We start from the raw sequence: 22,172 nt of genomic DNA, 5'->3' as shown, positions 1-22,172 counted from the left end.
TATTTTTGATAAATTTGGACTTATCAGTTTTTGAAAATAGACTCATACCTATAGGTATAGCGGCTGAAAAAAATATTCCAATTAATATTTAAAAAAAATAATCTATTATAACCGGTTATAAGTAGGTACCTATAGAGTAATTTTATTAAAAAATCATGTCAAATGAAATATCAAAAGTTTGCTTTTATACATCGAAAGAAATGAATGTGTCAATAATATTTTTGACAACTACTATATCGTTATAATATTGAACCACGTATGAAACAATTTCGAAAAATTAACGGGCTATTTACCATGAGGTTGGATGGAAATAAATGCTCCGTGTGGATTTCGTCAGAATGTCATACTGCGTCTAGATAAGGTGTAGGATTCTGACTCATCGCATTTTTTTGTTCTTTTGTTTGTACCTAAATAAAACACTTAAAATTGATACAATAACGTGACCGAACCACTGTATGTATGATATCGTCTCCGGAAACTTGTACGTATGCAGTTCGCCGTATCACACTTCACCGTGAAATGTTGTATCGGAAATATATGACCGTATATTAAAGACCGTCCAACCTCTTTGCATCGTATAGTATTGACATAAAATTCATGTCTAAATAAAACACGGTTCTTGTCGGTTTACATGAAGCCAGCAGCAAACAAATTTTGAAAAAAGCCGATATACTGGATTATTTGTTTGATTAGGTTAGGTTAGGTTTTCATTCTTGAATTCATGAATTTTGCCAAAATCAGCTATGAAAATTGAATTAATGTTCATATTGAATCTAATAAAATTGGAGACCGTATAGTATCTATATGGTCATCACTTTCCGATACAAAGCTCACGGCGAACTTTGCCACTGTGAAATGTTTTACGTGCAACTTACGTGTGAATAGAAAGCATTTTAATGAATATTTGTGTCAGCAAAAAGTAACGACAGTTAATTATGGTCAGTTTAGATTTAGTAGACGAAATTATTATAGATCTTTTACTGAGTAGTGTAGGTACAGACATATTATCACTGCAATAAGCTGTTATTCTCATGTGGTTTTGAACTTTAGATAATGGTATATTATTTAAATTTAAAACAATAGTAGAGAGACATACAGAGAGAGAGAGAGAGAGAGAATGCCAGAGATAATGTTAATTAATGTCATACGTTTGGATTTATTAGCTTTGTGCCTTGGATAAAAGCTTGGCACTGCACCGAGAGAGGTTTGGATTGAAAAGCAATTATAAGTTCATGTCCTACATGGCCGGGTGATTAATATTATTTTGGTTCAGCTCTCGGGTGCATGTTGGCAATCGCTAGGCAGTAAGTTGAATGCATCGACAAGTCGATAAATCAAAACCAGGTTCAGAATCAACACAAATTTACATGAATATTGAGTTTCATCCCGAAACATGTATAAGAGAATTCCGAAAAAAATTGTCATTCCTTCCTTAATTAAAAATAGTTCGGACCAAGTGAATATTTTAATAATATTGTAAGTAGGTAATGTTTGGTGACATAATACTATCTAATGGATCCAGAAAATAGTGCAGGAGGCTCGTGAGCATATTTTATTGTAGGTAAGGTATACCTACGTAATATTCTTTTAATCAAAACTCTAAAACTTTTGCAACAGGTAAGTTTATGTAATAAGTTTACTTACGTTAATAATAATGTCTGTTTACTACACTTTGTGTACACTTGCGTTTTCTCGACTGCCTTTTTTATATCTCGAAATTCAATTCTAAAAATTAAGAATATTTTTTTCTGGAGATTTCTCGAGATTCTCGAAAACTCGTCATTTTTACGAAATTAGCTAATTCTTTCAATCACTTTTTTTAAGATTGAAAGTCGAGTTCTTTCTTTAATGAGAAATTCCATTCAGTTTGTTTTAAATTTTTTGCCTAGTGAATCTTATTGGTGATTTCTCGTGACTCTCGGAATTTCTGAAAATGGCTTCCTTTAATTATTCTCGAGACGAGACAAGATTTCTCGATGATAACGTCTACTCACTCTACATTCAATGCACTATAATCTAATTATATTTCATCGTCATGAAATCACGACTGCGCACTTTATCCAAAATCATTAATAATTAGATAATTAAAAAAATAATTTCAACGGCGTTTAATCGAATATTAATAAATACGTAAGTATAGATTGTTTTTATAAATAAAAATAAATTTTATCTAATGATTTTTGATGGGTATACATGTTTTGAAAAATACGTAATATAAACACATCGCTCATTTTTATGTAGTCAATGAGTTTTTGAAGTTTCATTGAAATAGTGTGTACCTATTTATTAGTAGTAAATATCGTACTATTCTCGTAAGTATACCTGACAAGTGTGCTCTTTTTATCAGATCTCCATAGCCTACCTCTTTCCAAAGGTCACCCTTCGCCACTGGTATATCGTCGGTGTTTTGTAAAAAGGGCGAATCAACCATTTTGGCGAAATCGAGATTTTAATGAAAATACAATATGTACCCCACTTGCTTTGTAAAAACGGTGAATTTGTATCTCTACAGGAAAGTACTTAAAAACGATAATCGACTAAAATTAAATTAATTAAAATTACGATTATAAGGCGAATGTGACATATTAGGCCTTTTAAAATATTATATAATAATGCCTATTATAATGACAGTATTCTTTCTAAGCTATATTATAAACTTGTTAGATATTTATAATCATCCACAGGTAATAAACAAATAAATGTAAAAAGTTAAAAATCCTCCTGTAAAATAGCATTTTGGTTAATTCGCCCTTTTTACAAAACACCGACGATATGTACTTGATTGTCCTTATTGTTTATCTTTTTAATCATTGCGAGTTATGACAAAAAATCATATTATTTACAAGTAGGTAAGCTTGAGATATCGTTTTTAATGAAAGCGTTAAACTAAAAAATACTTGGGATAGTTCTGAATTCAAATGACGATGGTTAGGTATTTACAATTAATAATAGGTATCTAGAATTTAAATAAATATCATTTGGTTACAGATGTTAAAGTATCTGTTATGTTATATGAATATGCCAATAAATAATGTTGGGTATAATAAAACTATCCGCTTTATTGCCATAAAACTTTTCGCAAGCTCGGCAGTGATAGTAGTCGAGAAAAAATCCTACGACACGAAATTCAAAGAAAATGTGTTCTCTGTCGGATGGCACGAAATCCGACGAGACACAAAATTGAAAGAAAATGTGTTCGCTGTCTTATAAAAGGTACGACGCCCGCCGAGAAAAGAAAGTCTTGAAAACAAGGAAACATAAAGTTGAGAGGACGATTGTAAGACAAGCTCTTGGATAAGTGAGCAACCTGAGTGCAGGTGCGGACCGTCTCACCTGAGGATTCTAGTCATACAATATTTTATCTTAATGCAAATCATTAGTTTCATTAAAGGTGGTTTATATGACTACTGATAAAAATATTATAATACTTATATGATAGGTACTTGTATGACATTTAACTTTAATTTTGTATTTTATATTACGATGAAAGAAAGAGAAAGCTATTACATTTAGGGACGTTATATCGAAAGAGAAAGTATCCCAAGACGTCCCTAATTACATTATAGACCAGGGGTAGTCAACCTGGTCCTTACCGCCCACTAGTGGTCGTTTCAGCTTTTATGGTGGGCCGTAGGGATTTTAAAAACATTTTCACTGTTTTCAATATATTCAAAAATTGAGCCAGATATCCAGTATTTAGTTTCGCAGCATCAGCCTCAGGAATCTCATTAATAATTTTAATGTAATTTCATCGGACTTCATGCTTATATGTATGCAAAGTATAAATAAAAATAGATTTAACTACAGTAAGTTGATTTATAAAGATTTATTCTGCCAATGTTAGTGAAAGTCTGACATAAAGTATTTTGTAGGTAATTAATTATTATTATATGCTTTAACTTGCTGTAACTCTGATTTATAAATTTTATAAAGTAAAGTTACTTCACTATTTTATAAATCACCATTACTGTGGAACCGGTGGGAGGTTCGAATATTTGACTACTAACAGAGATACAAAAGTGGGCGGTAGGTATAAAAAGGTTGACTACCCTTATTATATAGACCTAAAAACTTAACTGAAGAATGGGATGAGGTAGCCTCTGTCAAAAACTACCCAATCAAGACTCGTAACTGGACAAAATCTGACATTCGAATGAAATTTTCAAAATATCGTCCTATGGTAGTTCGTAGTTCCATTTTTGGCCATTCTACAGATAATTTTGTAGGTCAGTAGGTACATTACATTACATTACCGTGATCATATCTATATGAGACTCCATTGAGATGAGGTTTATATGTTTACGAGAAAAAAATAATATTACCCACTTGCTCAACCCTTTAGGTTCATAATCTGGGACCAAACACATATTGAAAAAACAACGTGTGAATTAGCCAGACAGAAATTCTAATCCATGACCAACAACGTTATAAGCCGACACATTACGACACATCGCGGTCTTATTACAACCGTATATCATAAATAATATTAAATTCTGTAGATTAAACTTTTTAGGCGATAACTATTAATTTTAGTTGTAACTACATTGTCATCATCAGATAATGGTGTTACAAGCAAAATACATATCGACTCGAAGAATAATTATGCCAAATTTAATATATTAATTTGTTCTGAAATTGAGTTAATTATGCATTTTATCTACAGAATAGTTAACAAAGAACAAATTATCTCTTTAGACAAAGAGGTTTGATCAGGGAACACAGAACTAATGGGAACGGATGTGGAGTGTGGAAGAATATGGAATAGGTAAACTTAAACACGTGTCAAGAATACGTCATTCAAAGTTTGTCATTCTTTCTGACAACTGCTCTTGGTTTATGCACTGACGCTCAATCAATATTGAACATTCGCACACTCAAAACCCTGCTTCAAAATATAGTGTATTGCGGTATAGCCTATCTGAATTCTATTTATTAATCTGTTCTATGGGTTTGATAGATAAAATAATACAATTTAGTAAAATTTTAATTTGATTATATTATAATAGTGTGCTGATTATGTGTAATTAATGCATACACTTACTATATACCTACTTACATACCTACACGTATTTTTAATGTTTCAAAAACTTTAACAGTAGGTACTTCTTTTGAAGTAAATAGATAGGTACCTACCTACATTAAAAAATAGTACCTATATGTATAGGTAGATACATATTCTTTATTATTTACAGAAAGGTTTAAAGCTATCACCGGAATCACTCTGTGGAACGCAGTGTATCCATCTCGAGTTGCTCGCCTTATTCGCAAAGGTTTACATTATTTTGTTTCTATACGTAATGCCTTATCTAGCCAGCTTAACTTTACTGGTATTTGATACAAGAAAAATCTTTGCAATAAAACAGTTCAGTTCTCAAATACAGATCATCATTTTTATATTCGACAAGCACAATAATATTATATAATGAGACATAATCATGGCCCTCACATAATGAAGCGCCCCCCAGGATAGGGTGTTTGTCGCCCCCCCTACCTATCGCTAAGGTTAAAGGCAGTATGACGCCCTATAGTAGCGTTTGCCAAATGGTGTTCACGGTAAAATTATGGGTATTTAGTATATTTTAGTAAGTACTTAAATCCACTTGAATTATGGAGTTGTCGAGTATCAACACACAATTAAAAAATGCATCGCATCACCACATACTTTAAAATATTGACATTATTGAAGTAAAATAGAGCCGCAGGCGACTTTTTTTTACTATTAAAACAATTTTTTTATGTGTATTTATCTCACTTATCTGGTCGACTCGCTACGCCGGGCCCTCCATGAGACCGGCCCCCCAGGTATAATAATATATTAAAATTATTGTAGAAGCCAGGGAACTCAGAAATAATGGTAACTTAAATACCTAATGGGTAAGAAGAAGCAGGCAGCCGATCTCGAGTGCGGAATAATATGGGATAATCTTAAGCACGTGTCAAAAATACGTCATACCTACGTCTAATACTGCATTGACGCTCGTTTAATATTGGTGTATTACACATACCATTGCACGTCTATAGTGCGTGGTTCATTTTCGTAGGATACTCACACATTCAAAACCCTTGCGTCAAAATGTAGTGTATCGGAATATAGTCTATCGGAATTTTATTTTTTAATCTGTTCTGTGGTAGAAACTATGCAATTCGTCATTGGAAGATGTAAGAGTGCTTGAAGTTGATATAACCATTATCGATAATTAATTCGCTCTTTATCGTAAACCTACAGCCAGCAGGTGTGCAAAAAACAGCAATATATTTTTTTGAAAATAACGCACTTGCAACAATTATTCATTACTAGTTATGCTTTATTTTTATTTCCGCATATTATGACAACAATTCGCAGGCTATCGTCAGTAATAATACAAATATTATTTAAATTGAACATACCTACATACTCTACTAACAGTACCTACATAATATTATAATAAAAGGTTTTTGAGTATTTTTTGTTCGTAATTTAGATGAGATCGAGGTATGCCCATCTATACAATATAATATGGAATATCTAATAAGTAATAACCCTCTCTCTTTAGATATAATATGTGAAGAAAAATCTAGTAAACACAATGATAGACACTTATAAATAATAAAAAATGCGTTATGCAGATGTTTTCTTATCTGATTGAGTTCGAAAGGGTAAACATAATAATATGCTAATTATTAAAAGTGAGTATAAAAATCGAGTACCTACGTATGTGTTCATGAATAAGAGTATAAATAACATTTTTATGAAGTCATATTTTCTGAAGAATGCGAGGAGTTAATTTTTATAGACGATTTATTCTTTATAAAGTCATCAAAATCAAAAAGATAACAGTAACAAATTATAACAGTTGCAATAAGTGCGTTATGAAATTTAACAATCAAGCATTTACATTAGGTTGGTATTTATTACCTACCTATACAAAGATATTCAAACTATATTTTTATTCAAGTTTATACATATTATATTCTAAATAACTTTTGTGTTTAATATCGTAGGTAGGTAAGTATCTAATGAATATTAAAAACCTCATAAGTGACTCTTGTCCAGAGAATTGTAGATAGATTCGTACGGTTCTGCCCGTATCACAATTCACCGTGAGCTGTCGTATCGTTAAAAGATGGCCATATGGTATTGAAATCAAATTAAGTAATGTCCAGATGAAAAACCTAAAAAAAAAACCACCGACAACCACGGGAAAGACAGAAGAAAATAGGTAGTAAACTATAAATACAATCATGTCGTCCGAACCTATAATATTCCTATAAAATTCTGTTAGGTAGGTGCTTGTAAGTGTGAAATATTTGATAATAAAGATAGCAAATTTGCCTTCTGAATTAGACTCCAGATTAACTAAACAAACTTAAGTCGACAATAATAATTAGGTATGTTTTGAGAGATCATTATCAGTCATGTTTTAAATGAAAATTTACACAAATTCTTGTTTTTTTCAAATGTTGTTCCCTATGATTTGGCTATTTAAAATAGGAATCCCTTATTAGTGTGTGACGGCTTACTCCTGCGCCCAGTCAAGAGTAGAGTTTTTTTATGCCATGTTCGATCCAAAGTGGATCATATTATATGCCTCCATAGAATGGAAGTTGAATTACAGATTTTTTAATGAGAAATGGATGTTCGCCACTTGCTCATCCTATTATAATTAGGTCCATCCATACTCAGACACCTGACATACGTTGAAAAACAATATGCGTATTTGGCAGACACATAATTCGAACATGGAATCCACGACATTATAAGCCGACATACATGTTATTACAAATGGTGTCGGTTTGTTTTATTTTTAATTCATTCAGAGCCCTCTCTCTACAACAAACCATAATAGATAAAAAATATTCGGTACTGTTCGGTTAAAGCGGATACAGCGGAAAACGCATTTTGAAAATAGCCGATAAACTGGATTATTTGTTAGTTTGGGTTAGTTTAGGTTAGGTTAGGTTGGATTAGGTTAGGTTTGGTTAGGTTAACCTAACAAATAATCCAGTTTATCGGCTATTTTCAAAATGCGTTTTCCGCTTTATCCGCTTTAACCTTCTATCTATAAAATATCTAAAATTATGTATGATTTAATGGCATACCTACCTACTTTTAAATATTTTATAATAGACCAATATTTTTTTTACTATCATCTATTATGGCTTAGTTTACGCATGGTTTAATTGATTTTTTTACAAACTAACCAACACTATCTGCAATTTGCAGTCTAAGTTAAACGAATGATTGACAAAGCTTAGTGTGCAATATTTGTGTCGGATCTTAACAGCTTACCTCCACCTTTCATAGTATATACCCATGTAGGTACGTCCATCTGTTTTTAAAGATGTTTAATAGTGGCATCAAATATATTAGCCATTATCAATTATTAATAAAAAGACTTTAAAAAATATGTAGGTAGGTACCTACCCGATACTTCATAATAATAATATGTATGTATTTCTAAACACCTTCCCTACTATAGTATATAGATATCTATACTATAAACTGTAGTTCCCTCTGAACCTAACATGGTATGGTAATGAGGCCGATACCATAGGTGCGTATGCTAATGTCGATCTAATTATAATTACTTACGCATGAGAATAATACTAGACCTAATTATTATAATTATTAAAGGCAAGTGTAGAAATTTCAAATATAAAACGTGATTTGAATATTTTCCACACTTCCTATTTACTTAAATAAGTATAAAAAGTTTATTATATTTACCGTAACACTACTGGTAATAAAGTTAAAAAGAAAACTTAGTTGTCTTAAATTTGAATAATCTCGTAAAATAACTGCTTTTCTAGTTTTCGGTGGATACCTAATAGATATTATGAGAGATATGGCGAGGTGTGAAGGTAGGCTGTTAAGATCCGAAATAAATTAAACTTTGTCAGTCAAACGTATTTTGTTATGTGTAGAATTTAGATAGTGTTTTTTAATTCAATAATGAAACCTTGCCTAATCTAAGCCATAGTCGATAATAGTAAAAAAATAATCGTTTATCTATAAAATATTTCAAATTATGCCATAAAATAATTAAACCATTCATAATTTAGATTAGAATGTAGATAGAAGAATATTTTTTATCGATATTTGGTTAGGCAGAGCTTAATAAAGCTAGCCATTAATATGCGTAACATGAACATATATTCTTAATTCAACGAAAACAAAATAAGTGTGACTGAAAAAGTGTGCGTTATTTTGTCGGATCTCTAATTTAATTGAATTTAAAAAAATAACCTAAAAAATAAGTCTTAGGTCAATGATAACAAATAAGGTGTAGTGTGCACTATTTATGTTGAATCTTTATATCCTACCTCCACCCTTCGCCACTGGTGTACATTGCACCTAGTCTATTTGCCCATAGGTAAAAACAGATTCAAAAAGATAAATTTACAGTCATCAGAAATTATTATCTCTATATATAAAAATCTCGTGTCACGATGTTTGTGGTCGAACTCCTCCGAAATGGCTCAACCAATTTTTATGAATTATTTTATGTATATTTGTTAGGTATGAGAATAGGTCAACAAGTATATTTCATACCGCTAGGTGATTAGGGTATCTCTATCCAGAAAAAAATTCTTTTATTTTTTTGACAATTTTTTTTTTTGTATTTTTTTTATTATTTGGCATAAAAAATACCTATAACCCTCCTACACCCACCCTCCCATTTTTTAATCGCGATTTTATTATTTTTGTATGAACAAATTTAACCGTCGTTCGTATTTCAAACAGAACGAAATTATTTATGTTGTTGAATGACATATGGCGCTACGTCCGAGAAGAATTCAAGAGAAGCGTCGCGTCATTTTGACATTTCATTCGGCATATCACAACGCAGTGCGTGCAAAATTTTGTACGATTTATTTTAATTTATCTATTTTTATGTGCGTATATCAAAGTCACAATGCCAGCAAGACGAAAGGGGGCCATTTAGGCCGTCGAACGAATAAAGCAACAAACATGCGAAATAGTAGAGCAGAAAGAACAGACGAACAAATCCAAAAAGATAACAAAAATGTGCGTGTAAGCATGTCGCAATTGCGTGCATCTCAATCACAAGAGGTACGAGCTGAACGAAATCAACAACGACAATTGGAACGGAGCCAAGCGCGCCGGTTCGTAGTTAACACACGCAGAGCAAATGACCGACAACGCCAACAAGTACATCGAACATTTACATCCGCTTCGTTCCTTCGTCTCGCATTCGAGTACGAGCCAGATATTGAATATTCTGCTCATCCGAAAGTGCTGATTGGTGCTATGGACAAAGAATGTCCCCATTGTCATGCGCTCAAATTCAAACATGAGTCAGCCGAGATGTGTTGCGCATCAGGAAAAGTGCAACTACCAGAAATTGAGATACCACCAGAACCATTGAACGGCTTGCTCATCGGCACGGTTCCAGATTCAATCCTGTTCCTGAAGTCCATTCGCACATTCAATTCATGCTTCCAAATGACTTCGTTCGGAGCAACAGAAATAGTTCACAATACTGCGGTAAATGGTCAACAATTCCATTCTACTTTCAAAATCAAAGGCCAGGTATATGACAAAGTAGGCTCATTGCTGCCAATGCCAAACGAACCACATAAATTTTTACAAATCTACTTCATGGGCGGTGAGGACATCAATCATGTGGATGCACGTTGCGGCTACAATAGCCTCAATTCGCCTAATGCCAGGCGCATCGTCGGCGAACTGGACGCCCTGTTGAATGAGCACAATGAATTATTGAAATTCTTCAAAGCACACATGCACGAATTGCAAAGTGACAATCACGCTATTGTCATCAGTACTGATAAAACACCAGCTGGAGAGCACGTGCGTCGATTCAATGTGCCTGTTGTTGACGACATTGCTGGAATCATGGTTGGCGACCGCACATCGACGCGAGAAATCGTGATTCGAAGAAGAAACAATAATCTGGAGTTCATCGCTGACACACACCGTTCATACGACGCTCTCCAATATCCGCTAATTTTCTGGAAGGGACAAGACGGATATTGCATAAAAATTAAACAACGAGATCCTGTCACAGGTAATTCATTCATTATGAACATCATTAGTCATTTTGAATTGAAAAAATGAATGGTTAATGTTTTTTTGTTTTTATCGGCGGTCATCGTCTACAGCGCTCTATTCCTCTTTCTGTCATAGATCCCATCCCCACACACTTACGATACATTCGTTATTTTTTATTTAACAACCAAAATATTCACTAGAAATAATTTATATGGCAGAACAACGTTTGCCTGGTCAGCTAGTATTACTATACAATTAACCACAATAATTTCATTTCATATATTTTCGATTGTATAGATACCAGTGGCGAAGGGTGACTTTTTGAAAGAGGTAGGCTGTGGTAGTAACCATGCATGTCAGATATATTTGCGGGAAATAAGAAGATAACCCAATATGAAGAGGTACGCTAAAACGTAGAAATTTCAAAAGCTTAATTGGTTTGTTATAATTAGTTCATAAAACTAAGCAATTAGCTTGAATTACTTATGTATTTTCCTAAACATTTATAAACGTAACATACGCTCAAAATATATTACCTATCATGTATGAAAATATCCGTTGTTGTATATGTATTATGTTCCATAACAATTTATAATTTGACCCGTAAAACTAGACATTTTAAAATACTTCTATATTTAAAACACAGACTTAGGTAGGTACAATATCAGATATCTAAATTGTCTAACGAGTGAACTAATGAATAAATAAAAATCACGAGATTAATTATTTTATATTTTTATCAATACATATTTATGTGATTTAATGGCATAGAAATTATTTTTTTAAATTATCTTTTTATTAATTATTTTGAATAAATGCGCTCTCGCGACGCAAGCGCTAACGAAACAGCTTGCACATTTGTATGCGGGACGCCAGACATTTTGAAATTATGAGAAAAAAACTTCATATTGAAAAACCCGTCGATTAACGCAAAAATAATCCTATACAATATGTGAAGTGAAACGCGGCGTGTTTTATTTTTTTAAACTTTCAAGAGATGCCATAGATGGTGCTTATTGAAATATGGGAAAAGATCGTAAAATTATGACAATTAAACGATAAATGTCTTTGGGGCATATTGAATATATTATTATTTGTGATTATATAAATAGTTAATATGAAAATAAAACTATTTTTCTTAAAAAGGTAGGCTTTAAATAATCGCCTAGTATGGAGTCTTCGCCACTGATAGATACTATATCAGTACTTACCTGAACTTTAATATACAAATGAAATAACTTTTCTGTTCCTATTTTTATTTTGTTTTTTTCTGCGGTTTATAATAATACATATATGATAATGGTAGGATTTTTTGTAAGTAAAACTATCATTATTAATTAGTGGATTATCTCAGTAATCTCTCTGTTGTTTTGAAGTTACAGGACAATTATTTAAAAAAAATATGCAACAGTGGCATTTTTCATTTAAAATGTAGAATTACATTTTTTTAAATACGACTGATTCATTATGTACCTACCTACGCTTAGATTTCAGCGATCGATTGGTATAGGTACCTACTTATCTCGAAATCGACTTTTTTCACTTTATCTCATTGTTGCTTTCATAGCAATAGTATGTTTCTGCGATTTTATGTATTTTAAATAATAAGAATTACATACCTATTATGTAGATTAAATAATAACTTAAAAAATAATCCGTAATAATTAATCTCTTGAAGAAATTCTGCGTTTTTTCTTGATGGTAATAATGAGAATTAATTATATTCTTATATTTCGTCATCTCGCTACTAACTTCACTTAAAGGTCTTAAAGCAACATGAGTTTTTCAATTGCCATATTTTTTTTTGCTTTATATTTTTTATTAGGTATAATTTGTTTTACATGTTCTTTATTAAAATTAAAATGTCGTATTGTGAACGTCTTGGATTTAAAAATCAAATGACGTTTTACTCCCCTGAGTGTGCAATAGTAGGTATCTAGAAATTTTGATTAATATATTTAAAGTATTACCTAACTCGTTCCACTTCATAAAGTACCTACCTACCTATCAATGAAACTGAATTTATATCTTTGATCTTATCGAATGAGAACATAAAATTCTATTCATTACTATTTCATTCATAGATAGCCTTTTTTAATATGTTTAAAACCAAATCTGGTTTAATGTAGAATTTATTATACTACCGACCTACGTATTTCACGCATTTGAGGACTAAGTATGATTGTGTTTATTTATAAATTGTGCTATATTCAATGTAATACCCACGAGAATAAAATATGTAGTGAATACCTAGTGACATCGTAATTTTATATAAAATCATGAATTAGTAAATAAATGAGGTACCTACCAAGTAAACGCTAAATATCTTGAAAAGATTATTGTAGTGTTTGTGCTTCTAATTATTAACTATATACAGTCGCTCTCGGTTATTACGATCACGGATATAGCGAGATCTCGGATATAATGAGGAAACATTCGTTGAAATTTTAGTTAATGATTTTCTCCATACATTTATTCACTTTTATAACGAGCTACTTATCGATTATACCGAGCTAAAATATGGTCAAAAATTTTCTTAAAACTGTAAATGTGTCAATCGTTTAAAAACATTTCGACCCTAAGCAATAAAATCCGACCGGACAGGATGCCACCGGAGTCAGATTACGTTTATGACACTAGTTAAGTGTCTAAGTACCTATCTAATTGGTGTTTTCGCCGACAATATTGAAAAAGTATACACGCATATGGTTGAAATTGCATGTAAAAAATCCAAGGTTTGTGAAGTCACTAGGTACCTACATACCAGCGTTCATTACAATAAACAACTTCTTTTGTAGTTTATGAATGCCATGTTTGTTTCGGGGAAAAATTATAATTGTGTGTTTTTGTTTGAATTGCGACTTTTTGTGTTATGTGACCGCACATTTAAAAATACATGTTCTCTGATATAACGAGCAAATTCAGTCGGTCCCATCTTCCTCGTAATAACCGAGTTCGACTGTATTTTGATCCATCGGCTAAGTTTTGCTACCCAAAATTTTAGTCTGGTTTATACGTTAACCTATACTTATTAGGATATGGAATCTAGTAAATCAAAATTTATAAATCGCACATTACTTGAATGATAAGTAATTAAGTAAAATATGTTAGTTATATCTCTCCAGCGATCCATGTATTCGGCCATTCGCATAGCTGAGAGGCAGCGTCCTTCTTCGTGTATGTAGATATACTTACTGTAGAGTAGAGGATTTCCGTCTTCCTAGTCGTCTCTCGATGGTTCCTCTGACAATGGGGGTTTTCATATTTTGAGATCTGCAGAACATTTTCACATGTGTTTCTTTCAGAGAAAAGATATTCGTCCTCTCTCCATCCATGGAAACCTTACATTTAAAATTTTAAGGGCATCAATCTGACGTTTTTTATTTTTCACTTATGGTCTAAATCTCAACACTATAAAGATAGAGGGAGAGAGGCGACTAACGACATTCGCGCCGTCAATTACCTGCGTAATATTCTCCCCTAACTCAGTCAATAGGTATAAATTATTAAATAAATTATCACCGTTTTAAATTACTTCCCATTTCGTGACGCGGCTTTGTCAGTTAAGACATTCCATCAGTCGTAGGGAGGTAGGTACCTACCTACGTGTTGCAAAGAAAAACGTAAATATAAGAAAAAAATATTTTCGTGCTTTCCTGAAATCTGTTGACATAGTTGAGTAGGTTGGTAAGTGGGAAGGTAACTTAGTTGAACATCCAGTCTGTATCTATTTTGGACGAAATAATATGTATGTACATAAATAAAGTAGATTCCTATAACGAAATAGTTACTTTGTTACTTAGGCACAATAATATGTAAGTCGGGAGGTATTCAAACTCTAGTATAGTGAAGTCCTGCTCGGTACATCGAGAAGTTTCATGCTTGACTCGATATAGTTTGGGAACGATCGTTTTCGTCTACGTATGGTAGGGACCAGTTCACATAACGATTCCTCACAAATTATTTTATAATTTATTACCTACATAATATACCTAACACATTATTTTTTAGCACAACAACATGCCATGTGGCTCAATTTCACCAGTGTAAGTAGTAATATAAGTTAAATAATAACATAGGTAGGTATACCCAGGTTCTCACAAAACCACGTAAATATATTGTAACTTTATCAGAAATCGAACCACGAGATCCCGGATGAAAGACGAGGGCCTTACGCACTTGACTATGAGGTCGTTTTACTTGTGATAATGTATAATATGAATAATTCAATTAATTATTATGGCTACATATTATAAGGTAAGTCGAGGGAAGATGCCAAAGCTGACATAATTTATTCACACATCACTAAATATCAGTGCAATAACCATTTTTAGGATCGATCATTAGTAACGGAGCACACATGCAATGTGCTGGATCAGTCATATTGAAAAAATACACTTATAAAACCGGATAAGTACTTACTCATTTTTTTCGGTGGTACTTTATAAGTAGGTACTAATACTAGGTACTAATTGTACTTATAAAAAATAACTTTTTAGTCTATTTTTTAGAATTTGTCTGAATTAAAATAAAATGTTAGAACAAAATAAATTTTATTTATCCCAAAAACATTTCTTTTTTCTATGGTTTACCTATTAGGAGATAGTAATAGATTTATAAATTTAAAAATATTTCTCAATGAGTAGGTACCTAGGTAGGTAGGTATGCAATAAAAATACCTAGGTAAATAGCTACAAAAATAATGTTAATAAATTGTCAAAATCTCTTATAACCACACATAGGTAGGTACCTACTACAAAAAATATTTTAATCAAGATAACGACTAAAGATGGTCGCAAATATTAGCGAAATTTGAAATAACACCATAATTATATACATATTTATTGGCAGGGAATTTCGTCATTATTAATGAGTATCTAGGTCCGTTGGAAGACCAAGACTTCGCTAGGAAGGCCTCTACTAGTGAATGACTGTGTCGCAGAGGTGAAAATTAATTAGATCTGATAGTGTAAATAAGTATAAGTATACGGGCGATCCGAGCAAAATAGTGCAGACTTTTCCATTCATTCTTATTTGTTTTCGTTGAATAGAATACATATTACAGAGAGTGTTTATTAGTTTTTTTTTTTTAAATTATTATTCCCTGCCTAAACCAAACCATAATAGATAAAATATATTCTTATATCTAAAATTTAAAGTATGATTTACATATTGGCATAATTTGAGAATGGATATCCGAATATTTTTTGACTACCTATTATATATTTATGGCTTGGTTTCCGCGGGATTTAGTTACAATTTAAAAACTAACCAACACCATCTCCAATTTGTAATCATAATTCAATGAAAACAAATACGTGTGACTGAAAAGTTTAGTGTGTACAATGTATGTTGGATTTTAACCGCCTACTTCTACCCTTACCTAAAGGATAGTTTTTTCAACTTACCCGGAATCACTACGTTAAGCGGAGTGCTTGTTAGGTACCATAGGTACCGAAGTCCCGTCGACCGTCCACCTCTTGGGCCGACATGAGAGCCGGTGAAATATAAGTGTATTTTCATGTCCGTTCACCTGGGTACTAGATCGTGCATCCGGTTAATTCCCGGCCGTGTTGGCCCATACTTCTTTTAACAAATTGTCGACTATAAGACCCACGGAGGAGGTTCCAATTTGGCCGTAGGTTGATATGTCTTTTACTACCTACTTTTAGATTTTCATGCAAGCCATCCTCGTGACTATTTCGGTACGCAATGAATATTGAATTTGTGTCTATCTAGGCGTCTTTTTTTTAATGTTTAAATAATCACAATAATTCAATAGTTGTTATAGGTCTACCTAAACGATTTTTTTGTGTGTTCAGGTGTAAATTGCTTAACCGTATTCCCATCGTATTGTATTTTCAAATTATACCAATATGCATATTTTTACTAACCGATACATTTATACCTACCTACCTATCAGTGGCGAAGGGTGGAGGTAGACTGTTTGGATCCGACATAAATAGTGCATACTAAACATGTTCAGTCAAACGTGTTTGTTTTCATTGAACAAAGTGTAGATAGATTTTTTTAGTTTTTCAAATTCAACTAAGCCCTGTGTAATCTAAACCATAATAAAATACGAATAAAATAGTCCAAAAATATTCGATTATCAATAAAATATCTAAAATAATGCTCTAAAACCATATATAATTTTAGATATTTTGTAAGATAGAAGAATATTTTTTATCGATTATGGTATCTATGGTTTAGGCAGGGCTTGATGAATTAAAAAAAAGACTAACCAACACCATCTGTAATTATGTATTTGCATTCAACGAAAACAAAATAAGTACTTATGACATGACTGAAAAAGTGTGCACTATTTTTGACGAATCGCTCATCTATTATGGCATGGTTTAATTGAAATTAAAAAACCAACCAGCACCATCTGCAAATTGTATTCGTAGTTCAATAAAAACAAATAAAAATGTCTGATAAAGTTTAGTGTGCACTATTTATGTCGAATATTAACAGTCTGCCTCCAATCTTCGCCACTGCTACCTACCCTATATTGCATTAAATATAAGCAAAACAACATTGGACTATTTAGACATGATGCATTTCTTTATATATCTTCTAGGTACCTACCATTTTAAATGATCGGTCAATAAGTTTACGGTATTTGTTTCGTATGATTTTGTGAACAGATTTTCACATACCTAGGGTGTGAAATTACATAATATTCGTATAATGTCGGAAGGATTTTTTCCCAGATTTTGAATATTATGTAAAATAAACTATACCTACCTACTTGGAAGTGTAGACTTTTATTATTCACGTCCAGAATTAAATTACCTACCTACTTAAAACTGCACAAATATTTCGGTACACTAGTTCCATATTTAGGTAACCTGTGTTTAACATTTATTGGATCTAATAAATTCTTTGAGAATAATCAATAATTTCGGTCGTCGTACCTACCTGCTCACATACCTATTACAAATGGATCATTTATGTGTGAATCGTTGATTATATTATGTTTACCTACTATATATTTACTTATTGTTTGGGTTGACAAAACTTGGTTCAAATATGTAGGTACCCAGAAGGTATGAGAAATTTTCCGAGCCTATCATAAACTTCGAATATAAATGTATAGGAACTCACCTACCTAACTCATGATTTTGATAAATTATGTAATTGGATACAAACCCTTTTTATCTACTTTGAAAACTAGAGATTTCTATAAGTTAGAAGGTATATCTACAAGTAAGTATACTGATAGAGTTATACATTTTTGAGAAGGTGTAATTTAGTAGATGGGTAAATTACGTATAAATAGGTATTTGGGCCAATAATTAGCTGAATTATTCTAAAAAAGTATTTTTTTCAGTACCTAGAGGCAAAACGTCTAAATTAATTCATACAAAACTTTCAGGGGGCCACATTTACATTTGAAAGTCCAGTGGATTTTTATACTTGATTAAGAAGTAGGTAGGTATGTGGGTATGCATTGGGTCCCCTAAAAAAAGTATATAAGACTATAGGATACAAACGTAATTAAAAAAATGTTAATTATACCTACTACGTTTCCAAAAACGTACAGGTTTGCCTACCAAACCTATTCACATTTCTGCAAGTGAACCTAATAGATTTTCGTAGTTAATATTGCATAAGTACTAAATAAAATTATTTTTAATTTCTTGACAGTGTCAACAATAACCCTTTGCCATCATATCAATTAACCAGTGGTGGGTATTGAGACGTGGAGTCCACATAACAATATTAGAGGTTTTAGGTACTTACCTGCCAGGGAACACATAATTAATTGAACTGGAGTTGGTACCTACCTAACGGGTATGAATTAACAGGCATCCGATATCGAGTGTGGAAGAGTATGGGATGAACTTAAACACGCTGTAAACTTGTCTTTTAATATGACAACTCTCTCGGTTTATGCACTGACATTAAATATTGGTGTATTTGGAGGTTGCAACACACTATTGCACGTCTATAATGTGTAGTTCATTTTTATGGTAACTACATTCAAACATTCAAAACCCTGCTTCAAAATGTAATGTATTGGAGAAGGTATAGCCTATCTGAATTATATTTATTAATCTGTTCTGTAGTACCGACACATCTGCTTGAGTGGTTATGTAATAGGCCTCTTTTGATGTTAGTTACATAGGTACCTACTTTGGGTATAATTTTATTATTAAAATTGTGGGAAATACGCATATTTTTGAGATTGTGGCATAATTTAATAATTGAGGTCTCCTTTTAAATCGTCTGACGAATAGATTACGATTACATCAGATGCGTCAAAGCAAATAGCTTTTGGTTATGAATAAGATGAAACTTACCCCATTTGACATCTTGGGTCGATATAAATAAATATTATCTCTCTTTACTTGACTTACCTACCTACCAGTCGAATGGCTTTATAGTTATTTACGTAGGTAAGTAATATATAATTTACCAATGGCGAAAAGTGGATGTAGGATATTATGAAAATCCGTCATAAATACTATGTATTAGGTACCTACCGACTTGGTTTTTAAAAATCAATTAAACCCTGTCCAAAGCAAACTATGATATATATTATATCGTCTCTGTTCTGGCAGAACACACTAACTGGAGAATACTAGTTTTGAGTGATTTGACTTTGGAGTTGTTAAAATGTTTGAAATAATGATCTATCATGTGAATTTATTAAGTAATCGTAAAAAGGGTGACTTTAAAATAAAGACTGTTTATTTATTAAGAAGGTTTCCAGACGGTAAAATTTGAAATAAGGAACATTTTGGTACTAACTCAATGTCATTTTTTCGAATTAGTGTTTTCTGCCAGAACAGTGACGATATAATACCTATATAATTTCAGATACCTATGTACCTAGATATTTTATAACTAGAAGAATATTCTTTATCTATTATAGTTTAGTTAGGCTGGGCTTAATCAAATTTTATAAACCATCTTCAATTTCTATTCTTCGTTAAATGAAAACAAATAAATTAGTATGTAGGTTTACACTTCACAGCCTGTCTACCTCTACAAATCTTCTCTGCTACTCTAGTAGCTGCTAGTGTGCACTAGTGTCGGAGATCCACAGCCTACCTTCACCCTTCGTCATTTCTATTAACGTAATACCCAGTCTGTGGAATTTAGATAAATACACTTTCCAATCTACAGGTGTCTAAATAGGTACCTACTTCAGAAATATTTTAACATTTTTCTCTAAGTTTTTTTATTCAATCCGATATTGATCTTGGCCGCCTAATAAAGAGGTTTTTTAACATATTTTTTACAAGATATTGATGTTAGGCCCTTGCTCAAACTAATACGTTCATGCTCTGGGCGCAAACATTATCTACATTGAAAAACAACACGTGCACTTAACCAGATCCGGGATTAGAACACGAGACTCAAAAATTCACAAGTGGGCACGTTGCCACTCATCGATAGTGTTCAGTAGGTATACCTACCCACTAACAAATATTTTTAAGCTAACCTAACCTAACTTGGTATTCAGATATCTAAGTAGAAAGACGTGATTCTGCCTGTAGGTACCTATTCCAAAAAAAATATCATCCAGGTAGGTAGGACTCAGTAGTGACGGGTGGAGGTAGGCTGGATTCGACATAAATAGTGCACACTAAACTTTGTCAGTCAAACTATTGATGGTAGTCATGGTTAGTTTTTTTAATTCAATTAATGGTAACTGTTAAAGGTAACTGTTAAAGGTAACCGTTAAAGGTAACTGTTAAAGGTAACTACCTACCAACCTACATAAAAAATAATTGAATAAGTATCTGTTACTTACCAAGATTCATCTTAGACACGTCCTATCAATAATTTGTAGTACCTAGGTACCTACCTACCTACCTACATAGCCATGTAAAATAACCATCTAAAAATAAAAAAAAGAAAATAAACTTACGTTGGTAGGAAGTACCTACCTACCTACCTGTGTGGACCTAACTACTATTGATTTGGAAATTAAAATAAAATGAATATCTACCCTCCTCATTTTTATGCTTTTAGTACCTACCTACCCACTTATAATATAGATATAGAATGGTAGATTTTACACCAGCTAAGTAATATACATGATTCGATAATAGCAACGGCGATTTTCTTTGACGCAGACAACGCATTCGATTCGACAGCACATTTAAACGGGGGCCTTGAAAGTTGAAACCAGTCTTCAATTATTAAATCATAAATTGAATAAAAAATATTACCCAAAACATAACAAAAGCCCTGCAACTAATATCACAATAGCATATTATAATACCACTGGATAAGTCCTACCTACTTGTATAGAAAAAATCACTAATGTTAGCACTTATGTGTCATTTAATCATTTTTATCTTTGATAATAATTGGATAGGGAAAATAAATATTGTCATTTTTACTAGATAGGTAGGTAGATACTATGTTGATACCTAATTTATGGTTTTTTTTATTTATTTTTTTATCGCAGAGGGCCTCGAAGACTCTAAATTCGCCACTGGTAATTAGCCACTACATTACAATGTTTGAATTATTATATTATGGTAGACTAGTGGCAAAATAGTCGTTTATGAAGTTGATGTGTGCGGGTTCGAATCCCGCATCTATTTGATACACACTGGGGATTGAATGAATTACCTTTTAATTAATTAAGTAGGAACATCTTTTTGAGTAGTCTCTAATAATTACGTAAGTAGTACCTACCTAGAAGTTTGTTGTTAGCCAATTTTGAATTTGCATTAAATTAATTTACTAAACCTACTAAGTACCTATTTAACTAACAATAAAATTATTCATTTAAAATGTAGGTACTTGGATATCGTCTTAGTTCGTCATACGATATCGGTTGGCTTATCAAAACATCTGTCTGCGGGTAAACCGAGCGATAGGCCGCGAGCGCCTACACTCTCCAATAAAATAGATAAAAGCCGGCGGCCCCCTTCACCCCACACCCGGAACCTTGCCGACAATTCCCTACACTAAAACACGATGTTGTCTTTCGCGGCGCTTTTTTGCCACGAGAGATTTGTTCGGGACCCGCAATAAACATTTTCCAGTCGCAATGTTAAAAGCCCTGGCCGGGGGAGGCGCCGCGAGCTTTTACAGGCGTGGCCACAAAGCCTGCGACCGGTAGAGGGGAAAGCTCCATCCAATGTCGCGCCTGATAGTATGCCTCTCGCCGAAGTTTGCACTTGTT

General features: G+C 32.6%; 1 protein-coding gene across 1 annotated transcript in view; it reads left to right on the top strand.

Annotated features, from left to right (window-relative positions):
* Positions 1–22,172, top strand: part of LOC147079807 (homeobox protein caupolican-like) — a 263,779-nt gene that overhangs the window by 53,797 nt on the left and 187,810 nt on the right. The gene's annotated exons all lie outside the window — the stretch shown is intronic.

This window comes from Rhyacophila brunnea, unplaced genomic scaffold (assembly GCF_057557595.1).
Source record: "Rhyacophila brunnea isolate RB1 unplaced genomic scaffold, BYU_Rbru_1.0 scaffold_1, whole genome shotgun sequence".
In the NCBI taxonomy this organism is placed as follows: domain Eukaryota; kingdom Metazoa; phylum Arthropoda; class Insecta; order Trichoptera; family Rhyacophilidae; genus Rhyacophila; species Rhyacophila brunnea.
The sequence above is the reverse complement of the archived record's forward strand: the minus strand, read 5'-3'. Positions and strand labels throughout refer to the sequence as shown.